Consider the following 18,254-nt stretch of genomic DNA (forward strand, 5'->3'; position numbering starts at 1 on the left):
GTTCTACATCACCGAGCCGCGCGAAACCAACTGGGTGGTGGCCCCCGAATTTCGATCCGGAATCCCCACGCGGCTCACTTCCTGGAAAGAGAAGGGCCTATCCTGGGGTTCCCCTGTAGAGCTGACCGGACTCCAGACCTGCATCAAGAACATGATGAGCAAGAAAATCAAGCTCGTCAACATGGTCCAGGTCATGCTCTTCCGCCGGATCCTCCCGTGTCAACGACGGGTATTCAATTGGTGGGAGTTCGACCTGACCAAGCACCTGACGCTGCGAGAGCTCTTCGACACGACACACAAGGACGTCCGGAAGGTGTTGTTCAAGGGCGCCGAGGTACCTCCTCCCCTTACCGAGGACCGCGGACTCAGCGCAAAGCGCCATGCCAATCTGGTAAGTTTTTATATCTCACAGGATATTTATTTGCCCCAGTTTAATCATGTGAGGGATCTAAGCTTCCATGCCCTTAACAGGACTGGGTAGAGATAGCGGAGCAGATCGATTGCCCAGCCCCCTGCCTGAAGATCCTGCAGATGCTCTCCTAGCGGAGATGTTGGTTCCGGCGCCTTACGAGGTGCCGGTGAAGAAGGCCAAGAAGAAGGCCATAGGGACCCGAAAGGGTCTCCGGCGCAAGGTTATATTGGACTCATCATTCGGTAACTCCGAGCCGCACTCCTATCATGATAACGAGGAGGAGGAAGAGGAAAGTTCTCCCCCCCACCCAGCCGGGGAGACAAGAAAAGGAAGGCCGCCCCAACCGGGGAGGCGGAAGGGTCCAAGAAGGGGAGGACCCTCCTTCCGGACTGCTCCACGACGGCCTCCTACAGCGGCGACGAGTGGTTACCAAGGGACAAGCCCCTGGCGAAGTCGTAAGTATCCGGATACCATAGTAATTCATGGTATGTTTTTGCACTGCTTCTCCTTACGCCGAATATGATTATGCAGTCCGTCCCGAGCCCATCTTGACGTATCTTCGTTGGACGGTTCTTTGGACTCGTCGGATATGAATAGCGATTCACTTCCGACCGCGTCCACCCCTTGCCCTACAGACAACGTCAAGGTGTTGTCTCAAAAGGCACCGAGCCGAGGGGAGGTAGTCCTGGGGGCGCCTCGAGGCGACCTTCGAGACCCTGGGCGCAAAGGGAGCAAGACTCCCACGGGCTCCAAGTTCGGCCCCCAGCCGAACACTGCGCGGGAACCTTTGGTGGTTCCGGACTCCGGCAGGCGATCCCCCGTTAAGAGGGGCAAGCCGCCCGTGCCGGTGGCCTCTGTCCATCTGTTGGAGTAAATAGCCATGGGTAGCCTAGCCGGCTTCCCCTGGCCCTTCTGAAAAAGTTACGAGCCCGCCCGGCTCTCAAGAATCAAAGACATGGGGCCGCCTTCCCCTTGCTGGCTGCCGCCCAGGCCGGCTTTCGGAAGGCGGTCTGACTTTAGCCCTCATGAGAAGGCCGACTCCAAGAAGCCGGCTCCCATAAAGCGATCAAGACCGTACCCACAAAGTTTGCACCCACCTAACGGCGGTGCGACGGGGCGTGGCTACAGTGAAGCCTGCCACCCCGAATCCTGGAGCACGCCTGGCACAGTGCGCCGTACGGGGTAAGCATGACCCGTCCGGCGCGGCACTATTGCCACATTGACCCTGGCATCACCCACGACGGGCCGCCAGCGTGGCCCACTGACGGTGGGCCCCTTTGAGCAAAGAGACGCCCGAAGGCGGCCACGCCTCCAACCAGTCGACCCAAGACGGAGCCGGCTCCCCGCAGCCGGCTTGCCGCCTCCCTCAAAGAAGACATCCCATTAAGGAGACAAGACGCGGTGAGGCTACAGCGATCGCCTGACAGGCGGCGGTACTGTAGTCGCGCTTACCACGACGAAGCCTACGTCACCAAGATGGAGCCACGGTAACCAACCACCGACCAGGCCCTGGACAGTGGGGCCTGCCTGTCGACCAAGGGGCCGGCAGCCGGCGGGACCCACCAGTCGGCGGGCCCCAGCAGCCGGCGCAGAAGCCGGCGAGCGCAGTCACAGACGGCTGGGCCCTGCACCCAGTCGGATTACCATTGTACCCCCGGGGGGTAGGCCTATATAAACCCCCCGAGGCACCCATGCAAAGGGTTCGACCCCTTGCTAGTCCTAGACACCACACAAGGAGAAGAAGCAGGCTAGCCGTGCCCTTCTTCCTCCTCCCACCAAACAGCTCAAGGAGCGTTGTGTAGCTACTTGATTCATCTAGTGAACATGCGGAGACCCCGCAGAGCAGCAGTAGGGGTGTTATCTCCACGGAGAGCCCCGAAGCTGGGTAAGATCCGCCAGCGTGCATGTCTTCGCCTTATCCCGTTTCCAGGCACCGGCGATGTCTTACTGGCTCCCACAATGATAAGCCACCCGTTGGCATATGTCGCACCTACCACCCGACATTTGGCGCCCACCGTGGGGCCAGGTGCACCGTCGTCCGGAGAGCTGTTCTGGACGGGAACCTTATTCCTCCCCCGCGAGCGTAGCCAGCCCGGCACGCCCGATGGCGCTTGCCACGACGTGCTGCAAGGCGTCACCAGCATCTGCGCGGCGAGCAGCCTCGCCGATCTCCTCGACGAAACTCTCATCTCCGACGAGCTCGCCTCCGATGCGGGCACCGACCACCTCGCCAACCTTCTCGGCCAGCTCCATGTCTCCAGCGAGCCCGCTGCGGACCTGGAGTCAGTTGGCTCCACCGACCCGATGCCTGTCGACTCCGACACGGCCTCCTACTACACCTTCCCCACCAACGTCACGATCTACAACGACCCGCTTCCTCGAGCCGACGGCTGCGATGCTGTCACCACCAAAGTGATGGTTGTCGGCCATGGCGGCCCGGCCAACGAGAGCGCCCGCGACACCTCACACGCGGCGGCCCACGACTTGTCCGCTCCCCTCCTGGCTAATGCCGACGACGAAGCACTGGAGGCACGCCGCCTCGCCCTCCTCGCAGAGGGCCGGAGGCTGGCTTCCGTAAGACGCCTCACTGAGGCCTATCAGCGCGAAGCTGACCGTGCCGCCTTCGGCACGCCGGCCCCGGGCGGGCCAAGCCGGGCCGGCCTTGTTAAGCAACACGGCGCCGTCATCGCCGACACGCTGGGAGTCGACCGCCCGGTCTATGCCACTCCGCTCGAGAACTTTCGTGCCGCCCATGCGGCTGTAGACGAGTTGGACGGCTTGGAGGCTGAAGACCTCCCCCACATGACCCGGCGCATCCAGCAATTGATTGACGCAGCCGCGCAGCGACATGAAGCCGACGCCCGCGCGGAAAACCCTCCCCCGCGTCGAGAACACGGCGCGACGTCCCAGACGCCGACTACGAGCAATACCCGCGCGTGACGCGAGAAGGAGCCGGCTGCCAGCCGTAGCCGGACCCGGATCTCCATCGAGCGAGACGCGGACGGTCATCCCCGAGCCATGGAATGGCAGGGCGGCCCGCCTCCGCCTCCGCCCCGTGGAGAGAGATATCCCGCCCCGCCGCTAGTGGCGCACCCGACTCTCAGCGGCCGGCTAGGCCGCCACGAAGGAATCGGCGAGAACGACGCCCGCCATCGGATCGATCGCCTGGCGCAATCCCTGGCGTTGGAAGAAGAAGACGATGTCGGCCCGCCTTGTTTCGGCCCCCGCATCCGCGACGAGCCCTTTCCCAAAGGGTTCTCGCTCCCAAGAGACACGCCCAAGTACAACGGCTCCGTGAAGCCGGAAGATTGGTTGATCGACTACTCCACGGCGGTTAGCATAGCCAACGGCAACCGGCGCGTTGCCGTGAAGTACGTGCCCCTCATGCTGCAAGGCACGGCGCGGACCTGGCTCAACAGCCTCAAGCCGCGTAGCATCAACAGATGGCTAGATTTCACAGAAGCCTTCATCCGCAACTTCGCCAACACCTACAAGCGGGCTCCCAAGCCCAGACAGCTCTCCTTGTGCGTACAAGGCCCCGCCGAGTCCACTCGCGATTACCTCACGCGTTGGGCCGAGCTCCGCAACTCCTGTGAAGGGGTGCACGAGGTGCAAGCCATAGAATACTTCACAGCCGGGTGTCGAGAAGGCACCCTCCTCAAGCACAAGCTCCTCTGCGACGAGCCGGCTACCCTTGACGAGCTTCTGGACATAGCGGACAAGTACGCCACCGCCGACTCCTCGATGAAGACCGAGCTTCGGGTAGACACGTCTGGAAAGGTACTCAACCCGGCACCCAAGACGCCGGCTGGGGATTCCGGCCGACTCCCCCACTCGAACGACCACAAGCGCAAGGGCCCCGCGCCGCCTCCCGCCAGTCGGCAGGTGGCCACAGTCGAAGATGTGCCGCCTGAAGAGTGACCGGCGCCCAAGAAGCCCAAGGGCGGCAGGCCGGCTTGGCAGCCCGCCTTCTCCTACGAGCAAACTCTCGACGCTCCTTGCAAGTTCCACAGCGGCGCGAAGCCGTCCAACCACACGACCCGGAAGTGCCATTGGCTCACCCGAATCTCTAAAGGCGAAGGGCTCGCGCCGCCTCCGCCTGCTGGCCCGCCGCCTCCGCCTCCACCGCCTCCGGCCGCTCGGCCCGCAGTCGGAGCCGTGCATGACGAGTTCCCTGACGAGCAAGCAACCTACATCGTCTTTACAAGCCAGCCGAAGACCGGCGCAGCAAACGCCAAGAGCGCCAGGAAGTTAGCGTGGTCGCTGCCAACCCCGCCGGACACATGCATTGGTCAGAAAAGCCCATGAGCTGGAGCCGGGCCGACCATCCGGAGGTGATGCCGTCTCCCGGCTCTTATACTTTGGTCTTGGAAGCCACCCTTGCAACAGACAGACGCGCCGCCCGCTTCCCCCGTGTGTTGATAGACGGCGGGAGCAGCATCAACATCCTGTACCGTGACACCCTGGAGAAGCTAAATGTCAAGACGAAGCAGCTCATGCCTACTCGGACAGTGTTCCATGGCATCGTACCCGGCCTGTCCTGCGCCCCCATTGGCAAGATCAAGATTGATGTACTTTTTAGGGACAAGGAGCATTTCCGCTGGGAAGCGATCTGGTTTGAAGTGGTGGACCTGGAAAGCCCTTACCATGCGTTGCTTGGCCGACCTGCCTTGGCCAAATTCATGGCAGTTCCCCACTATGCATACCTCAAGATGAAAATACCAAGCACCAAAGGCGTCATCACCGTAGCCGGCGATTACAAGAAGTCCTCTGAGTGCGCAGCGGCCAGCAGCCGGCTGGCCGAGTCCCTTGTGATTGCCGAAGAAAAGAAGATGTTGGACCGAGTCGTGGCCATAGCCGGCAAACAGTCGGCCTTGTCCCCCGAACCCAAGGAGCATGATGCTCAAGGATCTTTCCAGCCGGCCAAGGAGACGAAGAAGATACCTCTTGACCCCGAGCATCCAGAGAGGTTTGTCATCATCGGGGCAAACCTGAACAGCAAATAGGAAGGCGAGCTCGCCAATTTCCTCCGTGAGAATCGGGACATCTTTGCATGGTCCCCCAAGGACATGCCGGGTGTTCCGAGGAAATTCGCCGAGCACAAACTACACGTTCGAGAAGATGCAAAGACAGTCAGACAACCCCTTCACCGACTGTCGGAGGAGAAACGCAGGATTGTAGGGGAGGAGATAGCCCGGCTTTTGGCAGCCGGCTTCATTATGTTAGTTTTCTTTCCAGAGTGGCTCGCCAACCCGGTCCTTGTGCTAAAGAAGAACAACAAGTGGAGCATGTGTATAGATTACACGGGCCTCAACAAGGCCTGCCCCAAAGATCATTTTGCCCTGCCAAGGATTGACCAAGTGATGGACTCCACAGCCGGATGCGAGCTGTTGAGTTTCTTGGATGCTTACTCCGGATATCATCAGATAAAGCTGGATCCGGACGACCGCCTGAAGACCGCCTTCATCATGCCATTTGGAGCCTTCTGCTACCTGACTATGACATTCGGCTTGAGAAATGCCGGTGCCACTTTTCAGCGTTGCGTGCAGAAGTGCCTCCTCAAGCAGCTCGGCAGGAACGCTCACGTTTACGTGGACGACATCGTGGTGAAGACGGAGAAGCGCGGAACCTTGCTGGGAGACCTCAAGGAAACGTTTGAGAACCTACGTCGGTTCCAAATCAAGCTTAACCCCGAGAAATGCGTGTTCGGAGTGCCAGCCGGCCAGCTCCTAGGCTTCCTGGTCTCCGAACGCGGCATCGAATGCAACCCGGTGAAGATCAAGGCCATCGAGAGAATGGCGATCCCCACCAAGCTTTGAGACATTCAGAAGTTCACCGGGTGCTTGGCCTCCTTGAACCGCTTCATCAGCCGGCTCGGAGAGAAAGCTCTCCCCCTCTACCGCCTCATGAAGAAGAGCACTCACTTCGAGTGGAACGACCAGGCCGACCAAGCTTTTCACGAGCTGAAGAAGATGCTGGCCACGCCGCCTGTCCTCGCGGCGCTGACTGAGAAAGAGCCCATGCTCCTCTACATCGCCACAACCAGCCGGGTGGTCAGCACCGTCATCGTAGTCCAGCGCCCAGAAGAAGGCCGAGCCCAGCCGGTCCATAGGCCGGTGTATTATTTGAGCGAAGTGTTGTCCGCCTCAAAGCAGAACTACCCGCACTACCAGAAGATGTGTTACGACGTGTACTTCACCGCCAAGAAGCTGAAGCCCTACTTTCAAGAGCATCCCGTCACGGTCGTATGCACCGCCCCGCTAGCCGAGATCATAGGAAGCCGGGACGCATCCGGCCGGGTGGCGAAATGGGCCATCGAGCTGGCCCCCTACACGATCTTCTACCAGCCCCGCATTGCCATCAAGTCCCAAGCACTGGCCGACTTGCTCGTTGACTGGGCCGAGACCCAGTACCTGCCGCCGGCTCCCGACTCCACCCATTGGCGCATGCACTTCGACGGGTCCAAGATGCGCACCGGCTTGGGAGCCGGCGTCGTCCTTACCTCTCCGAAAGGCGACAAGCTCAGATACACGCTACAGATCCACTTTGCGGCCTCCAACAATGTGGCCGAGTACGAGGCGCTCATACACGGGCTTCAGCTTGCCAAAGAACTTGGCATTCGCCGGATCCTATGTTATGGCGACTCGGACCTGGTGGTCCAGCAATCATCCGATGACTGGGACGCCAAGGACGCGAATATGGCGAGCTACCGCTTCCTGGTCCAACAACTCAGCGGATACTTTGAAGGATGCGAGTTCCTCCACGTACCGCGAGCCGACAACGAGCCAGCCGATGCCCTGGCTCGAATAGGCTCCACTCGGCAAGCAATTCCAACCGGCGTCGCTCTACAACGCCTCCTCAAGCCATCTATCAAGCCGTCTCCAGAGTCCGATTCCATCTTCATGCCGCCTGACCCCGATGCGGCCGGGTCCGGCTCGAAGAACCAAGTAGGCGACCCCAAGACTCCCGTAGCCGGCCCGATGACTTCGGCAGCCGGCTCGGGGACTTCGGCAGCCGGCTCGGGGACTGCCGCACCCGGCTCGGGGACTACGGTAGCCGGCCCGGGGACTGCACCAGCACAACAGCCGGCGGCCGACTCCAGCACCTCACCGCCCAGCCCTCCCACCCTGGTGGCAGTAGCCACATTGGCAGTAGAAGAAGTCGCGGCTCCATCATGGGCTCAGTCCATCCTCAACTTCCTAGTAAACCAAGACCTGCCGGCTAACGAAACAGAAGCAAGACAAGTCCAACGTCGAGCCGGAGCATACACAATCGTCAACAGAGAGCTCGTCAAGCGCAGTGTCACTGGAGTCCTCCAACGGTGCGTCGAGCAAGAGAAAGGCATTGCAATCCTCAGAGACATTCACCAAGGAGAATGCGACCACCATGCGGCCTCAAGATCACTTGTCGCCAAAGCCTTCCGCCATGGTTTCTTCTGGCCGACTGCTTTGGATGATGCCAAAGAATTAGTTAAACATTGCAAGGGGTGCCAACACTTCAGCTCCAAGCAACACATGCCGGCCTCGGCACTCAAGACCATTCCCCTCACTTGGCCCTTTGCCGTTTGGGGACTGGACATGGTGGGCCCATTCAAGACGGCGCGCGGCGGCATGACGCATTTGCTCATCGCCGTGGACAAATTCACCAAGTGGATTGAGGCAAAGCTGATCAAGAAGCTGAATGGGCCGACTGCTGTGACATTCATCGCAGACATAACAGCACGGTACGGCGTGCCACACAGCATCATCACCGACAATGGCACGAATTTTGCCAAAGGAGCCTTGGCACGTTTCTGCGCAGCCCAAGGTATCCGGCTGGACTTAGCATCCGTCGCCCACCCGCAGTCAAACGGCCAGTTCGAGCGAGCCAACGGCCTCATCCTCTCCGGCATCAAGCCCCGACTGGTCGTACCTCTGGAGCGCTCAGCCGGCTGTTGGCTCGATGAGCTGCCGGCTGTCCTCTGGAGTCTGCGCACTACACCAAACAAGTCAACCGGCTTCACCCCTTTCTTCCTTGTGTATGGTGCCGGGGCGGTCATCCCAACTGACATCGAGTTCGACTCGCCTCGAGTAACCATGTACACGGAAGCGGAGGCCAAGGAAGCACGAGAAGACGGCGTCGACCTGCTGGAAGAAAGCCGGCTGTTAGCCCTCAGCCGGTCTGCCATCTACCAGCAGGGTTTGCGCGCTACCACAGCCGGAAGGTCAGGCCAAGATCTTTCCAAGAGGGTGATCTTGTGCTTCGGCTGATCCAGCGAACAGCCGGCCAGCACAAGCTCTCAGCCCCTTGGGAAGGGCCCTTCGTCATCAGCAGAGCTCTAGGCAACGATTCCTACTACCTGATCGATGCACAGAAGCCGAAGGCACGCAAGAGAGACGACTCCAGCTAGGAGTCGGAACGACCATGGAACGCCAACCTCCTTCAAAGGTTTTATAGTTGAAAGGCAGTATGTATCACGCTAACTTTTGTATTAAGTACAAGACAATAGGCCCCCCGAGGAGGGCTCGGGGACTGCCATCCCTTATTTATGAATGAAAAGTATCATGCTTATGACCTTGTCATTTCATTTACTTGTTCCGTCCGGCACCGGGTTCGACTAGTCGGCCCGGGGACTGGCCGACTGGAGTTATATTAGAAGTCCTACCCACAGTCAGACAAGTAGTGTGCCGGCTCCCAAGCCTTCTCTTGCCAAAAGTCGCAGTTCGAAGAACCGGCTGTCCGGCTGGCAAGAGTTAAAGGCAGGAACGGGCACCCACACGAAAAACGGCTAGGGACCAACGGACTAATATAACAAAAGCCGGTTTTTCTCCCACCGCCGACTGGCTACCAGAGTAGCCGGCCGGCCGGTTTCCATTCACTTCACTTCAATCCAAGAAAGCTCAAGTACTTGCCTCCCCAAAGAGGGAAGGCGGCAAAGGAAAAAGCCTAAGGGTAAAAAAGCATATGCGAATGGAAACCAAACATGCACATAATAATATTTACATAAAAAGACCTCCGAGAGGCCAGCATTCAACATAGTTTGGATACACCCCCAGTGGGTGGAACTGCGAAAACTTAACAAAGATTGTTCAAAAGACAACAAGCAGGAAAGATAAAGACGGCAGGTCAAGCTGGCGGAGCGGCCGACGAGCCAGACTGGTTGGCGGAGATGGTCGTGCCGGCTGAAGGAGCGGCCGGCTGGCGAAGTTCGGCTTTGTCGCCGCCTCCTGCAGAGGGCGCGCTTCCATGCGCCTCGTTGCTGGAGGCACGGTCGGCCTGAGGTCGGCCGGTTGTTCCACCAGCCGGCTCGACGTTTTCGCCGTCCTCCTCTTCGTCATCCTCGCCTTCGTCGCTGGAGGCAATCTCCTCCGCCGAGTCCTCGCCCACCGCCGGGTTCAGCCCGAACCACTCCTCCGGCTGAGCAACACCGTCATCATCGATTTCGGGTGCGAAAACGCTGATGTCGGTGCACTCGGCGATCGTCGAAGCTCGCTGGGCGATAGCCGGCCTCACCTCCTCCAGCTCAGCGTCAGCCTCCATCCGCCAAGTGCGTAGCTGGTCCAGGCTCAGCCCTGGGTACCAAGCCCGAACGAACTCCAACGCCCGCCCGGCTCCGAGGCGGGCCGCCGACGCCTTCCAAGCCTCAAAGCGACCAACTGCGACCTCCAGCCAGTCGGCAGTTCGGCTTGGGGTGCGGGGGATCGTCTCGCCGGGCCAGAGGGCGGCCAACACTTGCGCCCCGGCACGTTGGAGCCGGCGAAGCATCTGATGAGCCGGCTGCAACCGCGCCTGGACAGCCAAGAGCTGCTCCTCAAGCGTCCGGTTCGCATCCGGCGCGATGTTGGCCCCCGCCTGACGACGCGCCTCGCGATGGGCTTCAATGCTTTGGGCGGCGAAGGCGGAGTAGCCCGGGAAGTAGTCTGCAAAAAACAACAAGCAACAGCTCAAGATAAGACAGAAACCCAGGCGGCAAGGGGCAGGGGAGGGCCGAGGAAGGCGGCTTACCATCGATCAAATCCTCGATCCGGCCGAAGCCTTCGTCCAGGGCTCGTCGGGTCTCAGACCAGCTCGCCGCCTCGGTCTCATACTCCGCCTTCAAGGCGGCTTCGCTATCCTGCGCCGCCTGCAGGGCCGCCTTGTGGCTCTCCTCTTGGTCGGCCAGCTTCTTGGCTAGGCGATCCCGTTCCTGGACCAAGGCGGCGTACTCGGCCTCCTTGGTATGAAGGGCGGCCTTCGCTTCGCCGAGCTCCTTCCTCAAGTCGGCGTTGGCCCCTGAAGACAAAGAAAAAGAAAAACCAATAAGGAAAGAGTCGTCAAGAAAGATCCGACCCGACTGCGCAGCAGTCGGCCCGAATCTCGGGGACTACACCCAGTGGGTGCACTGACGCGCCCCCACAGGAGACAGACAAGATCGAGTACTTACTTCGGCTGTCGGCCAGGTCGTCGGTCCTCCAGCTCAACTCCCGAGCCTGGGAGTTGAAGGCGGCAGCACGAAGGTTGTGATATTCCTGAAAGTTCAGAAAAAAGCAAAGTAAGGTAGCCGTCGAGAAAGATCCGACCCGACTGCGCAGCAGTCGGCCCGAATCTCGGGGACTACACCCAGTGGGTGCGCTGACCCGCCCCCACGGAAGAAATTAAGAAAGCAAAGCAGCCAAGAACGAAGGACTCACCCGGATGGTGGCTCGCGTCGACAAGAACTCCTGGGTGAACTGTTGCAGCAGGGCAGCCTGAGCTTGCAGCCGGCTCCGGACCCCTTGAGCCGCCACACTCAGCTCGCCAATCCCCCCGCTGGGAGTCCACTCGGACGTGGCAGTGCTGGCCGCCTCCAGATCTTCCGCCGACTGGCCTGCGCCCGCGACCCGGCGCAACTCCGGCGGAGCGGCGCCTCCCCCTACGCGCCGGCTTGTCGCCGGCTGCACCTCGAGGCCGGCTCTGTTCTCCGGCTCACCTCCGGTCGGCCCCTCTGGCGCCGCTGACGATTGGCCGCCTTGGCCCGCTCCGGTTGGCGCTGCCGGCGGCGCTCCCCTCGCGAAGGCCACGGGGTCCTCCCCCCTCTCCATCAGCGGCGGGCCTTGGACGATCTCTTCCGCCAAGGGCAATGGGGTGTCGGGGGCTACGGCTCGGAGAGGAATGGCGAGCAGCGGAGGCTGGTTGCGCGAGCTTTCCGCTTCCGTCTCCGCGGTAGCCGCCTCCGTCTGGGCCTTGGCTGCCGCGTCGGCCTGCTCCCTCGCCGCCTGGGCGGCCGCCTTCTCCGCCGCCTCGCGCTCCTCCCGCGCTTCGCGGGCGTTCCGCTCTGTGGCCTCCCTGAGATCGGCGCGGGGGTCCACGCGGCGGGAGCTCGAAGACCCTCCAGCCGGCCCCACGACGGAGCCGCCCGGACCCCGCTCAAGGGAAAGCGGCGCCCTGTCTAGCAAGCGAGAAAAAGTTAAGAAGAATATTCGAAGAGAAAGAAAATGATGACGAGCATGCGGCAAGGCAATTGAAGACTTACGCTGAGACCGCCTGAGGCTGCTTCACCGCCTTGCGGAAGCGGGCCGCTTTCGCAGCCGCCTTGTCTCGCTTGGTCGCCGCGGTGGAGGCTTTGGACTTCTTCGGCCGACTGCCGAAGAGGCCTGAAGCGGCCCGGAGCTTCTGTGCGCCGCCGCCGGCAGCCGGCGCGATAGACGAGCCCGCGCCCTGATGGTCGGCCGCCGGCTGGCGACGCGGGGCGACTTCGGCTTCGAAATCGTCCGGCCAGTCCTCGAAGCTCGTGGTGAACCTTGAGCCTCCGGGCTCGGTGTTGTCCCCCACGACGGCGTCTTCCATGGCGGCCGCCCCCAAGTCCGGGTCGTCAACGTCGTCCACCGTGCGGTCGGGGGCATACTGGCATTCAATCCCTGCCGCCCCGGCCGGCGGCGCAAGAAGAGGGTTCTGCTCAAAAGAACCGACTGGTCAGAGGCCGGCCGTCATGAGGCCGGCTGACGACAAAAAGAAGACAGAGAGAGAAGCTTACCACGGGCGGAGGATTGGCGCGAGAATACGGTGCCTTGCCGTATTGCCAGTCCCCGGCGAGCTTGCAATTGGCGATGTAATTAACCATGAGCGCCACCTCCGCGTGGGGCATTTCCCATGTGCTCAGCCGGCTTGGGTCGAAGCGGCCGCTCATCTGACACATCATATGGGGCCGGCTTTGGAGAGGAAGAATTCGGCACTCCACGAAGGCGGCCACCAAGTCGGCCCCGCGCAGGCCTTCCGACTGAATCATCACCCGAAGCCGGGAGATGGCGGTGTTCCTGGCCGGAGACAATGACCGGGACCGGAAACTCCACGAAGGCTGCCTCCCAGTCGGCGGGCCGGCTACGTAAGCCGGCAGGTTGATGTAGTCTCCTTGATCGGCGACGTTCTTCACGTAGAAGTATGATCTTTGCCAGACCTTCACCGACTGGATCAGGGGGATGGGCGGGAATGGGTTGTTCTCGCTCGCCCTCCTCATGACGATGAAGGCCCCGCAGGGGGCGGGCACGCCGGCGATGACGGTGCCGAGTTTGCTCTGGAAGAGCTCTCCCCAGAGCTCCAGCGTGGGGAGCAGCCCCAAGAAGCCTTCGCAGAGGGAGACGAAGGCCGACAGCAGCATCACCGCATTGGGCGTGACGTGATGCGGCTGGAGGTTGTAGAACTCCAAGAAGGAGCGCAGAAATCCGCTCGCCGGAAGGCCGAAGCCGCGCGGGCAGTGCGAGCGGAAGACGACCCGCTCGCCCTCCTCCGGCGCCGGCGAGATCTCCTTCTCCGGCGCCAGGCGGACCTGTACGAGGTCGGCGCCGGGCAGGCGCCGAGTCTGGCGGAGGAACTCCACATGGTCTTCATGGGCGTTGGAGCTGTCCCACGAGCTTGACAACGCCATGGGAGCAGGGCGATGTGGGGGTGCTGTGATGGGAAGCTGCGACAGCAGCGAGAGGAAGAAACGGGGATTAGGAGGGGCGGAGCGAGAAAGAGCGCGCGAACCTCTGTTGCTCTCCCTCCTCCCCCTACTTATAGGCTCGCGTTGCGGAGCCAAGGAGGCGCGGCGTGGGGAAGCGTGGGGATCGATCGTGCCCACTCCCCACGTCCCGCGATTATTGAGCCTTAACGGCGAAACAAAACTGCCTCGAGAAGGCGAGCGGCTCCTGTGGGCCACGAAAGATCCGCGCCCGGACCATGGCTCGCGAGTGGCGGGCCCGGGCCTGCGGCGGCGTCCCGTCGCGTGCGTGCGCTCGCAGGATCTCGCTGCCGCGTGGCTGCGGGAGGGCCCGTGGTCAGCACGCAGGTCCCCCCCCCTCCTCCCGCCTACAAGACGCGGGGCTCTCTGAAGTCGGCATACGCCCGCAAAGCCGGCTCTTCAGGATGGGAAGCTGACCAAGCTTCTCGTCCCCCTGCTCGCCTCGGAGCTCGATCAGCTTCGGGGACTACTGTCGGAGTAAATAGCCATGGGTAGCCTAGCCGGCTTCCCCTGGCCCTTCTGAAAAAGTTACGAGCCCGCCCGGCTCTCAAGAATCAAAGACATGGAGCCGCCTTCCCCTTGCTGGTTACCGCCCAGGCCGGCTTTCGGAAGGCGGTCCGACTTTAGCCCTCATGAGAAGACCGACTCCAAGAAGCCGGCTCCCATAAAGCGGTCAAGACCGTACCCACAAAGTTTGCACCCACCTAACGGCGGTGCGACGGGGCGTGGCTACAGTGAAGCCTGCCACCCCCGAATCCCGGAGCACGCCTGGCACAGTGCACCGTACGGGGTAAGCATGACCCGTCCGGCGCGGCACTGTTGCCACGTTGACCCTGGCATCACCCACGATGGGCCGCCAGCGTGGCCCACTGACGGTGGGCCCCTTTGAGCAGAGAGACGCACGAAGGCGGCCACGCCTCCAACCAGTCGGCCCAAGACGGAGCCGGCTCCCCGCAGCCGGCTTGCCGCCTCCCTCGAAGAAGACGTCCCATTAAGGAGACAAGACGCGGTGAGGCTACAGCGATCGCCTGACAGGCGGCGGTACTGTAGCCGCGCTTACCACGACGAAGCCTACGTCACCAAGATGGAGCCACAGTAACCAGCCGCCAACCAGGCCCTGGACAGTGGGGACTGCCTGTCGACCAAGGGGCCGGCAGCCGGCGGGACCCACCAGTCGGCGGGCCCCAGCAGCCGGCGCAGAAGCCGGCGAGCGCAGTCACAGACGGCTGGGCCCCGCGCCTAGTCGGATTACCATTGTACCCCCGGGGGGTAGGCCTATATAAACCCCCCGGGGCACCCATGCAAAGGGTTCGACCCCTGGCTAGTCCTAGACACCACACAAGGAGAAGAAGCAGGCTAGCCGTGCCCTTCCGCCTCCTCCCACCAAACAGCTCAAGGAGCGTTGTGTAGCTACTTGATTCATCTAGTGAACATGCGGAGACCCCGCAGAGCAGCAGTAGGGGTGTTGAGAGCCCCGAAGCTGGGTAAGATCCGCCGGCGTGCATGTCTTCGCCTTATCCCGTTTCCAGGCACCGGCGATGTCTTACTGGCTCCCACAATGATAAGCCACCCGTTGGCATATGTGGCACCTACCACCCGACACCATCCAGAGGCACCGGACAACTTTCTGGAAGCGCTTCGTGGTGCTTCCATCGATGAAGAGCACCGCACTATCATGAGTGCGGTGATCTAGAAAGTTCAGTCCGCCAAAAATGGACTAACCGAAGCTTGTGCGAGCCTCCTAACAGGCTTTGAGGTAAGCAATCAAAATATAGGAAAATATTACCGCATAGACAGTATCCCCTGATGCTCTGTTTGGTGTTTGTGAAGAAAGGCCGAATAGAGGATCAAATAATGACTCGGGAGTCTAATCAGAATATGTCTATGTGCATATGCAGGCTTCACTGCTGGCCGCTACCGCACGTACTGCAGAGGTCGCTGCACTGAAGCAGGACCTTGAGCGGTCCGAGGACGAGCTCGGCCTTACCAAGAGGCAGCTCGAGGAGAGCAAAGGTAAGCAATACCTTGTCTATATATTGAAAAGAAATTCGGTTGTAAAGTAATAGGATCATCATGAATTTGCCAGGGGCCACAACCGAGGTGGCGACCCTGAAGAAGGCATTGTCCGAGGCCGAAGACAAAGCGGCCAAGGAGCGCATTGAGCGGGAAAAGCAAGAAGCCCAGGTAGGTGAGGTGCAGCAAGAGCTCGAGGCTCTCGCCAAAAAACACGAGTCCTTGGAGCTTGACTCTAAGACGCGAGAGTCCGAGCTTGCGAAGGCGCTCGAAAGCGCACGGATCGCCAAGGCTGAAGCCCACAAGGCCCTCCAGGAGATTGATGTGGTGAAGAAGATAGCAGCGGGTAAGGCATTCATTATGAAAAGCAAGCATGTGAAGGAAACTTTCCTTTTACTTACCCGAGTTCGGAGCTCTCCAGGAGCGTTCGCAGATCTTCCCCACAGTGTACTGGATGCCGCGGAGTTTTACCGAGCTGAGGAGGGGAGCTCGACGGAAAAGTTGTTCTGGTCTCAGTATACTGGGACCGAACACCCAATGCCCTTGAGCGGCTAGCTGAAGCAACTGGTCGAGCTTCACAAGGCGGCTGAACAGGCCATGAAGGGTCTTATAGTCCGGATGTGGCCTGGCGATCCCCTGCCTAGCAGCTACTTCGGTCTGGTGAGGCGGCTTGTGGATGCCTGCCCATGGCTTGAAGTCATAAAGCGGTCCGTATGCATCGAGGGTGCACGCAGGGCTTTTGCCCGGGCGAAGGTGCACTGGGCGAAGCTGGACGCCGTAAAGCTGGTGAAGGAGGGGCCGCCGAAGGGCAAGGAGCATCGCTGCCCCGAAATGTATTATGACAGTGTCCTGAAGGGTTCCCACCTTGTGGCAGAGGAATGTACTAGAGATGTAATTTTTGAATGAACATGCTCATGTGATCCTGTAATGTGAAACGAGTTCATTTGCACTATGCAACGCTTTTTGAATTTAAAATATTACCTTTTGTGCGGCCATTTATAAAATCTGAGAGTTGGCCAATCATTGGCTTCTGCCCCCATGTAACTAGTACCGGGGTGTTCGGGATAAACCTAAGCACTCTTTATCCCAATTTTGGGTCCTTCGAGGGAGGTGTTCAGCACAACGAACCAGGCAATCAGACTATAAGGCTTTATCACTCTCACTTAGCCATAGAAGTCTACAATTTTAAATTTTGGCGAAGCCCCTAGTATTCGGAAGGCCGAATTTGGGGCGCTATATACGCCTAAGTCGGGCAAGGCCAACTCCTTGCCCGAAGCGGAAAAAGTCTTTAAGGACTTGAGACCTCTCGAACAATGACCAGCTCTCGCCTTATCATGACAGTCAGTTTTCGGCTTTCTCTACTGAGGTGCTTGTCCGGAAGAACCTGGACACAATCGCAGTAGTTCTCCCAGCGCTACCTCAGCCGATATAGCGGAATGTAAGGTACCAAAACATGGGAGCCGGGCAAACCCAACTATTAACACAAGACATGACTCGGAGCTGATGCATATAATGCTATAAGTTCGGGGTGCCGCACTGTCGAAAGTGTTCGGACTTCTCACGCCGTATTATGGGGTAAACGAAAGCCCCTGGCGTACTGATCGTACCAGAATGTACGGGTGCAAGTTGTCATAAATGAACATATAAGAGAAAAAGGGATGGATAATGCAATTATAGGCTAATGCTATGCATTGTTATTTAAATAATACGTCGAAGCGTACTAATACAAGTAGTGCAATAAGCAAAAAATAGGACTATTTGACATGTCCTATCCAAGGGCAAGCTGTGTATGGGTAGTAAAAAGCGGGTATATCGGTTGTTATTAGAGACCACCTGGGGGTCCCCTTGTACATCTTAGCTTCTTGCCTCCTTGGTTGTTCCTTCCCGTAATGTGTCCGACAGTCATACTGCCGGAAAGGGCTTCCAGAGAGTAAGGTCCTGAAAGAGAAAAAATGATAAAGGTATGTAGCCCCTAGGGCGGTTAAGCCGCATTGCAGGACGTGCCCTGATCGTGCCCCCACCTATGCCCATGGTACTTTCAGTGCGTAATTATGTGTGCGCGGCATGGATTTCGTCGCTTGACTGGGACTGGGACGGGGGCTGTTGGGGATATTACTACTGAAGGTAAACCGGCCTTATGTAGCCGGGTTGACTCCTTGAAGATTAGAAGCCCATAAAGATGCAAGGATGATGGCACTTCATGGAGGCCCAAGGCCCAAAGGCGGGTTAAAGCCTGTAAATGTAAACCGGCTTAGTCATGTAACTTGTATTATAAGATAGGAAGGATAGAGACCGAACTGGATACGTTTATGATCCGGCTCCGGGACTCTGTAAACCGGCGGGCGTCAACCTATGTATATAAAGGGATGACCCGACAGCGGTTTAGGGACAGACAACAACTCGAGAGCCAGATTAAGCGGATTCGCTCCCTGGCCTTCGAAACCCTAGCAATACTAATCACAACTAGACGTAGGCTTTTACCTTCCTCGAAGGGGCCGAACTAGTATAAAATTCCCCGTGTCCCCTTGTCCGGTTTAACCCCTTAAAGCTAAAGCGTAGCGATGGCTCCACGACTAAGTCCTTTCACAAGGACATCTGCCGTGACAAACCCATGACAGTTGGCGCCCACCGTGGGGCTATCGCACGATGGTTTTGAGTTCTTGAAGGGCAGCTTCGATGGACTTAAGGGATATGCTGTGGGCTGGATGACGAAGAGTCGTCGCGGCAACCTCTACATCGACAACGCAGGATGGGGTCCCGAGGCCGATTCAATCGAATACGGGTATCGGGTCCCCTTTGGTGGGATTCACGTCTTCATCGGCAAGATCGGCGAACCGGCCCCTGAGCCGGACATCTACACCGACATCATCAAAATGGCTCGGCGTGCAAGTTCCC

The sequence above is a fragment of the Triticum urartu genome, chromosome 4A (assembly GCF_056163025.1).
Source record: "Triticum urartu cultivar PI428250 chromosome 4A, HENAU_Tu73, whole genome shotgun sequence".
Taxonomy (NCBI): domain Eukaryota; kingdom Viridiplantae; phylum Streptophyta; class Magnoliopsida; order Poales; family Poaceae; genus Triticum; species Triticum urartu.